Genomic DNA, 14,629 nt, shown 5'->3' on the forward strand with positions numbered 1-14,629 from the left:
CCCCTTCCTGTCCTTTCTCCTCCCCTCCCCTCCCTTCTCCTCCCCTCCCCTTCTCCTCTTCCTCTCTTCTCCTTTTTTACTCTCCTTCCCTTCCTTTTTGTGACAGAGTCTCGCTCTGTCTCCCAGACTGGTTGTGCCATCTAGGTTCATTGCAACGTCTGCCTTGTGAGTTCAAGCAATTCTCCTGCCTTAGCTTTCTGAGTAGCTGGGAGTACAGGTGAGCAACAGTACACTCTACTCATTTTTGTATTTTTAGTAGAGACAGGGTTTCACCATGTTGCGCAGGCTGCTCTTGAACTCCTAACTTCAAGTGATCCACCTGCCTTGGCCTCCCAAAGTGTTGGGATTACAGGCATGAGCCAACGGGCCTGGCCCAACCCATTAGTTCTCTGAATAATTTTGTTGCTCCCCTATCAGTATAGGGAAGGAAAAATATGACTTGGCTTAAATTACATTGTAGTTTTGATTGTAAGAATTCTTATTCTGCATAAGAACTTTTTATTATTATCTTTGGAAAAGTTATTTAACCACTCTAGGCTTTGGCTTTCTAATCTTTAAAATGAGGATAATAACAGGACCTGCTATATAGTGCTCATAGAAGATTAAAATAGGCAATGGTGCTTGGCTCATAGTTAGTGCTACTGTCAGTATTTGAGACCTTTTCTAAGCAGGTTAGTATTCTCTTTTCAACAGAGACTTCAGATAGTATATTGTGATTGTTATCTTTCATGTAGCCCTTCAAACTTCAGCAATAGTGATGTTACTCTGTTTTTTCCATGTATTTTACAATAAAAAAATCATTTGGTGTCTCACTGAGCTACACTGAAATTTAATAAATTTGTGTCACTGAACAAAGCATTTCTGAAATGTGGATCCAAAATTTCCTGTGTTTGTATTCAAGGGCCTCTCCTCTTATTGTTTTATCTTTAATGAAAAAAAGTTTCTGATCATTTTACGTCGTTAAGATTTCATAGTTTTCATTCATGTCTAAATTCTCTTACCATTCCAGGCCAAAAATGACTCTTTTCTTAAGATTTGGTATTAAAAATAGTGCATGCCTGAAGTCAGAAATTCGAGACCAGCCTGGCCAACATGGTGAAACCCCATCTCTACTAAAAATAGAAAAATCAGCCAGGCGTAGTGGTGGGGACCTGTAATCCTAGCTACTTGGGAGGCTGAAGCAGGAGAAACGCTTGAACCTGGGAGGCAGAGGTTATAGTTAGCCAAGAATGCGCCATTGTACTCCACCCTAGGAGATAAGACTGAAGCTCCATCTCGGGAATAAAAAAATGGTGCATAATTCTTAGGTATAAATTAACCATAGTTTTATATATAATATTATCAATTTGATTGTAATTATTGTTCAGTACTGTGTTGAATAGGAGTGGTGAGAGAGGGCATACTTGTCTTGATTTTGAATGAATGACTGATGCCCAGCGTTTTCTTGGCTTTCTATATGTAATCTAGGCAACCTGGCTTAGTACCAAGAGAGTAAGCAAAGAGTTACTTTGTTATCTTCTCTGTGCCTTAGTGCAAGTCACTTCACCCCCTCTGACCTTCATTTTCTCATGTATTATGAAGTGAAAAAGCTGAAATAGAAAATCTTTAACACAGAAGGTTCCTTCTACCACTGATTCTATTTAAGACCGTTTCATTATATGACAGCTTTGTAAAAAACGTGATAGAATAACCAGTAGTTTTCACACTTATTTTTAATGTCAGTCTTTTTAGTAATGCCCTGTTTACGTAAATGTATATTGACCAACTTATTTTTGTCTTGGGAGTTGATTGCTTTTTAAAGTCCTTTCTTTGCTGATGTCTTATCAGCAACTATATTGGACTCCAAAATATGAGAAGAAACTTCAAACTACATGTGCTAATTACTGTGAAAATAGACGCTAGCAAAGCAAAGAAAAAGTGAGCTAGTTTTCCAGCTACTGCACTGTGGGTGGATGAATAGCCAGAGGGAGATCATCCAGTGACCTTGCTACTGCTGAGCTGTAAATGTTGCTGTACAGTTTCCTGGAATTATCAGGGCTCTTGCTGGGAAAAAACATCTTTGGGACTACAGCTACATTTCTGACAGTGGATTTTGGGACAAGGTGGCACTTTAGTTAGAGATAATAATGTTCTAAAAACTGGATGAGCAATGAAAGATTAACAAAAGCATATATCTACAGAAGGAACAGGATTGGAAAAAAAGAAAAAAGCATATATGCCCATTTTTATTGCATGGAATCTATGTGAATCATGCAATTCTTAACCCATTTTCCTGATTAATATATTACATATAAGGGTGATTTTTCTTTTCTTGGACTTTTAAGGTAGCCGCTGATTATAAGGTAAATATGCAGTGATTCTTTGTCAGCTATGTGTTGTTGTCTAGGACCTCCATAAAAAAATTACCACAAATTTGGTGGCTGAAAACAACAAAAATATCTTCTTTCACAGTTCTGGAGGCCAGAAGTCCAAAATCAAGGTTTTGCCAGAGTTGATGCCTTCAGGAGTCTCTGAATGAGAATTGTTCCATACCTCTATCCTAGCTTCTTATGGCTGCTGGAGATCCTATTGTTCCTTCATTCATAAACACATCACTCTAATCTGTCTCCTTCTTCACATCACCGTCTGTGTTTCTTCTTCTTCTAAGTCTTCTTATGAGGAAACTTGTCATTGGATTTAGGGCCCCTGGATAATCCTGTATGATCTCATGTTGAGACCCTTGACTTAATTAAATCTGTAAAACTTGTTTTTCCAAGTAAGGTTACGTTCACAGATTCTTAGTGGAAATATCTTCTGAGCGGGGTGGGGGGAGGTGGTGGTCACCTACAGTTTGTGTCTCTCTTCTGTTTAATTATCAAGAAAGTTCTCAAAAATTAAAACTTTGGATGTGGGTGAAATCCTTAACTTGAGAGAAGCTGGTTCTTTCTGCCCTTTTTTATTCAAGTAATTTTTTGAGTACTACTCTGTGAGTCATAGTATTTCGGAACTGGAAGATACTATAAAATGTTTTTCTTTTGCCAGAAGCACAGATATTTTGTTTTGGTCCAACTCCGAGTTAGAGTCAAAGCCAGACCTAGAACATAGATTCTGAATCAAGTGTTTACATCTGTATTGTGAGACCAGAAAGTCCTCTGTTTATTATATTATTGGAGCAATTAAATATACATTTATTGAGCAGACTTCAAACAGCATTACTTTTTGAGTGGTTTGGAAAAGAGTCCTTGGGAAATAAGAGGTCTGTGTCTTGTAAGAACTATTCAAGGCAGGCAAAATAACATAATGATTAATAGCAAAAAATTTGTATTAATGCTGAGTTTAAATTTCAGCTGCTTGACCACATGATGTTCAGCAAATCACTTAGTATTTCTGGGGCTCACAGTCCTGGCTCGTACTATTTGGAAAATACCTGGGGATTCATTGGGAGCAAAGGGATTGGGGGGATTTTCAAATTCTCAATATTTAAACTTTTTAATGCAAGGAAAATAATTCTGCTTAATATAAAAAATACAATTTTAAATATCAATGGCTATTATTTTATCTTTAATAATTTTGCTAAACCTTTGATACAGTTATTTGGTGAGTACCCATTGTTAATTTTTAGATGAATAATTGTAGTTTTGATGATGACTCTTAATCAGAGATCTTCATGGTTGTAAGTCTGATGTTAGGAGTTACACAATGGCTGCTTTAGGCCAGTGGTTTATTACGTTGTTTATTTCATATCGACTCTCCTATGCTTAATTGCCTGTTGACGTAACAGTTAATGAACTTCTGAAAATACCCAGTATGCAGCAGTTCTCATGGGTACTTTATTAACTCAAGCAGACTAGAGCCTATTACATAGAAATAGAGACCTGGTCCTAAGATGTCTAACTTACATTCATATTGATAAAAATTAAGCCCTAGAGGTGTTATTTATAAGATTTGGTAATTGGTAATGTCTGGATTAAATAATACATTTTTATTTCTAGATATGTACTATGCCTTTCTTGAACCTGTTTTATTAAGAAGTTAAATATTCTCTGTATTAACACTTTTAGCTATTTATAAGTACAATAAACTGGTTTTCAAATTAAAATAATTAGAAAAATCAATCTTTTTGAAAAATGCAAAGGAAAATATCTTTTAACTCCCAAGATAGTATTCTCCTGTTGTTTTTGAGAATTTCCTACTATTTAAATATGGATAACTGCAGATTCTTGAAATCAGTCTGAGTTAAAAAGATTACCTATAATTGGAATGACGGGTTAAATTTGAGTACTTTAATTTCATTTTTTTCTTATGTGTCATTTGAGGTTTCTTAGCACAAAACAATAGTTCCAGTAAATATATTCCCTTTTATTTGCTATTTAAATGATGTCTAGTAGCTCCTGTCTTGCTTAACTTCATCATTAATATATAGCATTTATTTTAATATTTTAATAATTTGAGTTAAAAAAACAATAAATTCCCCTGCCCTCTTGTAGTTTAGATTATATTGTGAGTGTGTGCTTGGGCCTCCAGATATCTGGCTTGTATAACAGAGGTATTAGTACCATTCATTGAAATGGGAAACTGATAAAAGGCCAGCATTGGGAATTATGAGTTCAGTAATATGTTGACTTTTATCTACCTTTTGTGATATCTAAATAGAAGTCACATGGATGTTCCAACATACAAGTTTGGAGCTCAATTAAAGCAGTTTAAATTGCAGATTTTGTGAGTAGACTTGGTTCAGGTGGTAATTGAAGTTGAGAAATAAAAGAGATCACCTAGGGAGAAAGTACAGAGTGAGAAAAGAAGAAACCTGGAACCAGTAGAGCCTAGAATCATATTACCATTTAGTGACCTGAAAGAGGAGGGTGAACCTGCTGAGGAACTGAGAATGTGTAGTCTGAGAGGTTGGAGGAGAGTGTGGTAGGGGAATAAATGTTTCAAGTAGGCATACATGGTCAATAGAGCAGAATTGTGTTGAGACATCAAGTAAGGGAAGTGGGAAATGTGTCTGTTAGATTGGTGAAATGGAGTCTGTTCGTTTCCTAAGACCATGTGCTTTGGTGTAGTTATGGGGTGATAGCCAAATAAAAGCAGATTGAGGAATAAGTGGGAGTAGGGAAAAGTGAGACAGTGAGCATATATAACTCTTTTAGAAATTTTTTTTAATAAAGAGCAAGCAGTAGCTGGAACAGAATGTGTGGTGAAGGGAGAGGTTCATCCTTCCCTTTCTTCTGCTCTTTCCTTCCTTTATTTCCTTCTCTCTTTCCTCCTTTTTTTTTCTATGACATATATATATGTAAAAACTGATGGACTGATGGGAAAGAACCATTTGAGAAGGGATGGTTGACAGTACCTCAGAGATCCGTTAGGTTCTTGTAAGGTGTAAGGTTCTTGGGAGATCAGTAAGCAATGAGATCCAAAGTGAAGTAGAGTGGTAATCCTTAGATGAGAGTTATCTGCCCCATGTTTCAAAAAAGGGAAGGAGATTATAAAAGGTAGAGAAGTTTATAGCTTTGAAAAGGCAAGATGAAGAGGTTCCTACCTTTGTTAATTCTATAGAAGCTAGAAGGTATGGAAAAAGGTTTAGACATAGAAAAGTAAGAAAAGTTCGAAATGATTGACAATGACAGTGGAAAATAAGAAATGAGTTGGCCAGATATTTAGGGCCCATTTGAAGTTAGTAACCATGTGATACTCTGTAACAGTGTTTAGTTGCTTGGGTGGGAACTCAGAGAGAGCATATAGTTAGATCCATCCAGGGTTGGATTTTGCCACAAGGGAGCACCTAAGAGACAGGATAGCAAGGGAATTTAGAATATTGGCAAGAGTATCATTGAAAATGATGTAGCCTGGCATCTAAGTTAAATAAAGAGAGAAGAGAAGATGATTGATGGGAGAAAGTAGGAGACTACAAGACTTAAGAGTTCCAGTGAGATTGAAAAATGGTTACAGTGGGACTGGTTGAAAGCAAACTGATGGGGTAGGAGATTGTGGCCAAAAAGAGGGGAGCTTAAATTTAGAGCTCTTCCATGTAATGATAGTGTCCAAGGAGAAGCCATGACTGATGTAGAGAGGATAAAAATGTTTCCCCTCCCACCCCTACAGATTGAAAGCTTTGTGACAGCACCTTCTGAGGTGTATGTTGCGGAATATTTTCTCTCCCAAAAGATGCAAGTAGTAATTCTTTATTAAGGCTCTGAGACATATTGCATTAATGAATCTGTTTAAATTTGTTTAACTGTGCATTTCTAAAATCTATGGGACTACAGAACCTTTTGTACTATGACGTCTATTAACGGCCATTTAAACTAGGGTTTTCCTATACTTTTGAGCAGTTGTTTTGTTTGTTATGTGCTGAAACTGTTAAATTAATGGGAATAAGTGAGAATAATTATCACACATACGTGTTTAGTTTATAAAGAAGGTTTAATCTACGTTAATATGTATCAATATCAAAAGATTTCTTTTCCTATTAAAATTAAATGTGTCTAAAACCTAAAAATGTAAGTTAGTGTATTGTTTTGTTAGTGATCATTGTGACATTGAAGTTGCTTATTGAAAATCTTTAATTAGTAATTGATATTCCAGGAAAACCTACTATATTAGTTCTATACAATAGTTACCCAAGTTGGATTAGTTAAAACATAAAAGAGTTTACCCAGTCACGTAATTGGATATACACAGAAGTTCAAACCATGTCGTCAAGAATTTGTTTTCATTTCTCAGCTCTACCTTCTGTTGTATTGACTTCATTCTCAGGCAGGATGTACTGATGTCCCATAGTGTGACAGTTTCTCTCAGAGAGGCTGAGGATGGGACAAGCACTTAGAATCTGACTGATTTCTTTCTAAAATGTATCTCCTGGTTGGATTTTATTAGCTGATAAAAGAAGTACAGTATTATAACCACCATTTTTTTATTTAAAAATTTTAATTTTTCTGTATTTTTATTAAATCTTAGGATTTTTGTTTAGGTCTTTAAGTTTCTGATTCCATTCTAATAAATAAAATCTTGACTGAGGGCTTGAAACTCCAAATGTTCCCAGTTACTAGTTCCAGTAACAAAAGGAGCTCTGATAAGAGGATTATTGATGCATGTGCAGTACAAGAATACTAAACATTAAAACCATTCAGGAACTTTTTAGATAAAGTTGGAAACTTAAAACATTAACAAAAATGAAATATGTACTTAGTAGTCTTTATCGTGTCCTTGTGAGGTCCTCTGCAACAAAACCCATAAAACTCATCCTCCCTATCCCCTGAAACCCATCAATAAAGGAAAACAAAAGAAAACAAAACCCCACAAAATAACATATCAAACTTTTGAAACAGTAGTCTTTAACCTGTTAAATTATTTTCTGAGGAATGTAGCCTTTAACTGTATAGTAATTGACTGTCATAGAAAATGGTAGTCAAAATCAAACCTGTAGCTTTTGACAAATTAGTGGTCTTTTTGATGGACTTTTTAGTTAATAACCATAAAAGGTGTTTTATGTTTTCCTGCTTTATAAATAAAGGAAAGTAAAATGATCACGAGTATTAAATAAATTACTGGCCTTAATGAAAAGCGTATGAAATTTATATCCAGGTTGAATATGGAAAGTCACAAGAGACCATCATTTCTGCCTAACAACCAAAATAAGCTACAAAATAGTAGTTTTTAGAAACCTCATCAGAGAGCTAAGGACAGAAGTAAACCTAAATAAACCTACATCCAGAAAGTGACAGGCCTTTTGTAGAAAAAAACAGACCCATGATTACTTTCATCCTTGGTGGAACTGTATGAGCAGATGAATCCTTAAAAGTTTTTGAGAGATTTGTAGCGTCAAGTGTAGGCTGATGTGAAAGATTAGAATCTAGAGGAGCCTAACCCACATAGCAAAGCACTATCTGTCCACCAGCTCTTACTCAAGTGTTTTCACTGAGTGAAGGAGGAGCTAAGAGAAGGAGACTTGAGAGAGATACTTCAAATGAAATCCTCAACACATCAGAAAGGTGGTGTGTGGGGTGTGTGTCTGGTGGGGGGTGCGGGAGTGGGGAGGAGTTCAGGCAGAAGAACTGAGCACTCTAGGCTTTCACTTACAAAAGAATGTAAGAGCCCTTTCCCAAACTGATTCTCTGTAGGGAATTCTGGGTCTTCACAGTCTAGGGCAATGGCCCTCCAAAGACTAGGCTGGGGAATGTGTATTAGAGCTGAAAGTTGTCTTCTTAGGTACATAAAATAGTGGGTGAGAGCAAAGAGACTTCCCTCCCCCACCCAAAAGACTGTAAAGCTGGGAGAGATCTCCTGTATTTCCTAAAGCTGGTGGATCAGCTTTGAAGCCGAGGGAGGATGCTAGAATCTCATCATGGCTCAGCTTTATTTCTAGATGAAGGAAAACTGATCTCTCTCAAAGTATTTGAAGGCTGTGGCAATTGATTTAAACTAAAACTGTGGCAAAGGCTAGATCCAACTTATTAACTGCAGCTCCAACTCTCCAACAGCCTGACAAAAAAAGGAGTGGGTATGCCCCTTTCTTGAGGATAATATTCTTGAATTCAGACTCTACTGTTGTTTTATACAAACTGTCTGGCCTACAATCAAAGATTATATAACACACCAAAAAGTGAGAAATGTGACCCATAGGCAAGCAAATAGATGGACTCAGAGATGGCCCAGATCTTGGAATTATGAGACATTCGTTAATATAGCTGTTACAAAAATGCTTAGGGATGTAGTGGAGAAGATGAAAAATGTGTCTGAAAAGCTGGGAAATTGCAGTAGAGATGTGGATACTGTAAAATAAATGGAAATTCTGGAACTGAAAAATACAGTATCAGAACTGAGAGCTTCATTCAATGGACTTGTTAGATAGACTAGAAAAGAGATCAGTGAGAGGTAAAGACAGGTTGATAGAAAGTATCCAAATTGAAACAAAAAGAAAAAAGAAGGAAAAAACGTAACGGAGTGTTTGAGGTCATGGAATAATATCAAATGTAGAGGAGAGAGATATGGGGGTAAAAATTCCAGGTTTTAATGGTCAAATTCTTTCCAACCCTTTCAGCCCAAAGGTCCATGAAATTTTTACCAACCATAAGCAGGATGAAATATTTTAAAAATCACATTTACTCATATTATAGTCAATTATAAAAATGGGCAGGGGGAAAAAGATACATTATGGATAGGGGAATAATGATATGAATTGTAGATAATGTCTCAACAGAAACAGTGGTGGTCAGAAGACAAAGTACTAAAAGAAGAAAAGCTACATCAACCTTGAATTCAATATCCAGTGAATTCAAAAATGAAGATAAGCAGCTTGTCACACTCAGCAATCTCTTTTCTGCGTCCAGTCTATCTACTAACAAGTCCATCAAATGCGTTTTTCAACTCTGATACTATAGTTTTCAATTCCAGAATTTATATTTATTTGCTAGCATCTCTACTGAAATTTCTCATCTTTTCAGACACTGTTCATGAGAAAAATGGAAAATAAGTGTTGGTGAGGATGTGGAGAAACTGGAACCCTCACTAGTTCAGCCACCAGGAAAACAGTTTGGCTGTTCTTCAAAGTTAAACATGAAATTACAATTTCACTCATATAAAACATATTCAAACAAGTACATGTATACACATGTCCATAGCAACACTATTCACAGTAGCCAGAAGGTGAAAACAGCCCAATGTCCTTGTCGTTGCTAGTAAAATAAAAATAAATATAGCTAATATTTATGAGCATTTATTATGATAAGGTAGAAAGGGAAAAGAAGGGACAATGAGAGATGGAGACAAGAGATAGGGAACTTGCAGTGAGGAGGTGTATGTAGTATATGCAGGGAATGGTAAAGAGGTTATTTTGACTTTATCAAAATAATTTGTTAAATGGAGGAATGAGCTGGGGACTTTGTGAAGGTATAACTGAAGCTGGTAAAATGCCTTGATTGCTAAACATTGGTCTTTAATTAAATAATACTTTCATTATAAGGTATTCCTTGTCTCACAATTTATTAGTTTTAAGTCAAGTAGAAAAATTTACTGCTGTATCGTTATGTCCCTAAATGTACCAAAAGCAGAATCTTAGTTAAGATACCTTGATAATTCGATTTATAATAGTTACAGTTTTTCATACAAACAAATTACACAGTTTACTGAGCAAAGTCTTATCACTTCTTAAGTTGTATCAATGACATGCTCATCAGGAAACTAGTTGGTGTGCATCTTGTAGTACTGGATAATTTATAAAAATTGTATTTTGGTGAAGGGATAGATGAATAGGCAGAGCACAGAGGATTTTTAGGACAGTGTGGGCTACATGTTGTTAAACATTTGTCCAAACCCATAGAATGTACAACAAAAAGAGCAAACCCTAATGAAAACTATGGACTCTTGAGTGATCATGATTTTTCAGTGAAGGTTCTCCACTGTAACACAGGCGCCACGCTGGAGGGGGATGTTGATAATGGTGGAGGCTGTGCATGTGTGGGGGCAGAGGACATATGAGAAAATCTTTTCCTTCCTCCTGCTTATGCTATGAACCCAAGACTGTTCTAAAAAGTAGTCTTTAAAAAAATACTTGTTTAGCCATTTTGGTCACACATTTGGGAAAAGCACCATGGAATGTGAACTGGCTATTGAATAGGACAGGAGCTAATTATAGCCTTCTTCTTGGGTCTTATTTCCCTACAGACATCTTATTTAAGAGATACAGAATAAAGAAAGCAAAAAGAATGATTTATGACATTTTACAACCTGGATCTCACTGAACTCTATTCTGTTTTACTGTAGGTTTCCTTAGCATTGTTGTTTTAAAACAAGATCAGATGTTTCTTTTGCGTATTTGGTTTCTAATTTCATTATTTCAGAAAATGAATATGCTTGATTTAGCAAGGGGGTTTTCTTTCTTTTTATAAATAATCTTAATATGCAAGCATCAAAGAGAAAAGACAACGTGACAAACTAAGTTACCAAGGAGTGAGTACTTCTAAAATGATTTGCCTTTAGTCAGAAACCCTATTGCTAAAATAAATCATTTAGAAACTGTTTTAATACTTAAATTCTGTATCCTGATGGAAATAGAAACTATGTATCTTGCATTGTGCCCAGCAAATCAGCATTTTCAAAACCTTAGGTTACTTACTTCTAAATGCATTTTTTTCAAAAAAATGAAGGACATACTGATATTTACAGTATTTATATTATGAGTGATCTATAACGTAGAATTTTTTCAGAAGGTAGTCTTCTCTGGGGTTATAGTTTCCCTGCAGTTATTTCTCACAAAATCCCTCTGAATTTTATGGCTGCTTTGCATAAGAAGCTCCTAAGATACTTGGCACTTAGCCTGGAGTTTGAGCATGAATATTATCTTTTTCTTGATTCTTATTGCCTCCTGATTTTAATAAGTCGCTGGCTGTTCCTACAGGGCCAAATAATCACTTGCATTGTTCTGTCCAAGAATGTTATTAGATTGGGTTTATTTACATAAGTCTGTGAGAAATAATGTTCAGTTTTTGTTTTAAAGACCTGTTATTAACAACAACAATAAAAGTCTTCCTTTCAAGATAGTTCAGCCTTCTCATTGGTTCATATTCTAAGGGTACCTCAGGCTAACTCTGACTAAGTGCTCTAAGGAAAGTACTGATTGCCAGCCTGGTACCATGAAACTCTTCTCTGGGTTTTCATTAATGATCAATGCAACACAAATGATGGGGAGTTGGACAAAAGTCACAGAATTTTTGAGATGAAGATTTTATCTAGCCTAGTGCCTTTCTTTTTTCTGATGTGGAAACTGAGAGCAAGGGTAGTTGAGTAATTTGCTCAGACTCATACTCTTCATCGCTTCTGACTTCAAGAACGTTATTCCTTTATCTTAGTGCCTCCTTTCAGAACCTCACTTTCAGAACTGTTAGATGCTTTTTGGTTGAAGTTGTCACTTTGTACAGCCTCCAGATAGGCAGTCATTGGTTAGAGCTTAGGATCTTTGTCAGAGCCACTCCAATCAGCAGAACCTTAATTCTTGCCTTTGTGTCTTTGTGCTTTAGTGCTCAGGGGATGGGGGCACTAAATGGAACATTGCAGTGCAAGAGCCTGTTTCACTGCAGTTTTCTAATGAAGAATAATTTCAAAACTTGCTAGGTAGGATTTTACTTTAAGTAATTTAGGTATTTTTTAAATAGAGTTTTTCTGTTTGTTTTTATTATTTGTTTGTTTTGAGACAGGTCTTGATCTGTTGCCCAGACTGGAGTGCAGTGGTATAGTCTGGCCTCACTGCAACCTCTTGGGCTCAAGCCATCCTCTCACCTCAGCTTCCTGAGCAGCTGGGACTAGAGGCACAAGTTACCATATCTGGCTAATTTTAAAAAAACTATTTGTAGAGATGGGGTCTCACTGTGTTGCCAAGTCTGGTCTCAAACTCCTGGGTTCGAGCAATACTCCCTACTTGGTCACCCAGAGTGCTGGGATTACAGGCATGAACCACCAAGCCTGGCATAGCATTCTTTTTAATTGATAATAGATACACTTGTAATTGTTATGAACCAGTCTCTTAGTATTATGTGTATGTGTATATACACACACGCACACAAACACATACATTGTCTCATTTAATTTTTTTTTTTTTTTTTTTGAGACGGAGTCTCGCTCTGTCACCCAGGCTGGAGTGCAGTGGCCGGATCTCATCTCACTGCAAGCTCTGCCTCCCGGGTTTATGCGATTCTCCTGCCTCAGCCTCCCGAGTAGCTGGGACTACAGGCGCCCGCCACCTTGCCCGGCTAGTATTTTGTATTTTTTAGTAGAGACGGGGTTTCACCGTGTTAGCCAGGATGGTCTCAATCTCCTGACCTCGTGATCCGCCCGTCTCGGCCTCCCAAAGTGCTGGGATTACAGGTTTGAGCCACCGCGCCCGGCCTTAATTTTAACATAATGAAAAACTATTCTTAAATGAGATGTGAAACTGATACTGTACCTATAACTTTTTTTTCAAGCCTAAGTAATAGCTAAACTTAACAGCACTTTTTCTGAGCATCTCATCAGAATATTATTTTATAATATCAGGTATTATTTAATAACATTGCTTCTCCCTTCACCCCTTCATTAGTCCCCTGCTACCTCCTTTGTGAGGGGCCATCCTTTAGCCAGAACTAATTCCTACAACTCCTTTATCTGGAAAATGTATCTTGCCATTACTTGAGGTGAGTAAAATGAGTGTATCATCACTAGCCCTGGCAGGCCTAAAAGCAAACTTAGGTATTGTATTCGTGGCAGTTGAAAGGAAGTTTTTTAATTTTAATTTTTAAAAGTAGCCATTTGATTCTTTGATGTGAAAATCAACCTGTCAATGAATTCAGCACAGTCCGATGTGTTATTAGGTAGACTGTAATTTAAAGCTGTTACTAGATGTTACATAGACAGGAACTACATGGCAAATGAGTTTCGTTTTATTTGTAGAAATCTGGGCACCAAATGATCCAACACTGGTTGGAATGTTTTATTAACCCGATTTGCATTTTGATTGCTGCTATATGAAACTTAAGGTCTCATTATTATTTTTGATAATATATTTTTAGGCCAACCTATCTAAAAAGAACCTTCATATGAAAAGATGTTTTCACTAATTGTATCCATCTAACACACAATATGTTATGTTTTGTAACTTAATATAAGGGAGCAATTTTTAAAGTTTTCTTTATGCCCTAACTGGACCTCTCTATTAGATAATTCTAATCCATTGGGTAATTTTAGCGTTACTCACTTAGAAAATGTTTTGTTTTGATGTTACTAAAGGGTTTGGGGAGAAGGCATGTGGCCAAGAATGTCTACATTTACTATTACAGAGATATACCCTAGATATTGGAGACAAAAGAAACAAAAGATGTTATTTGTGACCTGCTTACTTATTTTCCATAAGTAAAATTGGGCATCACTAATGCTGGAAGACCTACAGAAATAGTGTGCTTGACAAAAGGATCTCTTGTTCTTTTGTCTGCTGCTGATTAGCAGTTGAAATACAGTCATCGTTGGAAAATTGACCAATGCTTCCATTACAAAACCACACATGCTTTGCTCTTGGTGCCCTTCTTATGTCCTAGTTTTGGTTTTGTTTTTTTTTTTTCTTTTTTCCCTCTTTTTTTCTGCCCTCTTACCTACCTCATTCACTTATGTTTGTAAAATGGTTCTAAAGATTTGAAATTTTAGGAAAAGTTTTCTTCATTATGGTATATGATATTCAGAAATATGCATTGTATGGCAAATAGCAATCTGGATTTGGTAGGATTGGTGGTAGGTAGGTCTGCCATTACCTTCTTGTTTTACTTCATCCTCCTCCCACCCGCCTTTCTCCTTATCATCAGGATCATCGTGATGGTCATTATCATCGTGTGAATCTTTGGGAAACTTCCTAGGTACTGAAGTGAAATTCACCTTTAAAAAATGTGTTCCGTATACTTTTCTTCCTTTTTTTTGTGTGTGTGATTATTTTTTCTTATTTGAAATTGCCTCACAACTATAGTCTTATCTGAAATAGTCGATGTTAAATAGGTTCCTTATAGCTTGTGTTCTTTTTTGCATGTGTTAATTAATACTTGGTTTTCTGTGAATTTCCTTTACATTTCTTATTTTCATCTATATGAATTCTATATGAATTGCTATATGAATTTCTATTTCTTTCCGCAAAATCAAG

General features: G+C 36.2%; 1 protein-coding gene across 1 annotated transcript in view; it reads left to right on the forward strand.

Moving 5' to 3' along the window:
* FER (fer (fps/fes related) tyrosine kinase) overlaps positions 1-14,629 on the forward strand; it is a 435,538-nt gene that overhangs the window by 189,555 nt on the left and 231,354 nt on the right. The window lies entirely within an intron of this gene.

This window comes from Colobus angolensis, unplaced genomic scaffold (genome assembly GCF_000951035.1).
Source record: "Colobus angolensis palliatus isolate OR3802 unplaced genomic scaffold, Cang.pa_1.0 Scaffold298, whole genome shotgun sequence".
In the NCBI taxonomy this organism is placed as follows: Eukaryota; Metazoa; Chordata; class Mammalia; order Primates; family Cercopithecidae; genus Colobus; species Colobus angolensis.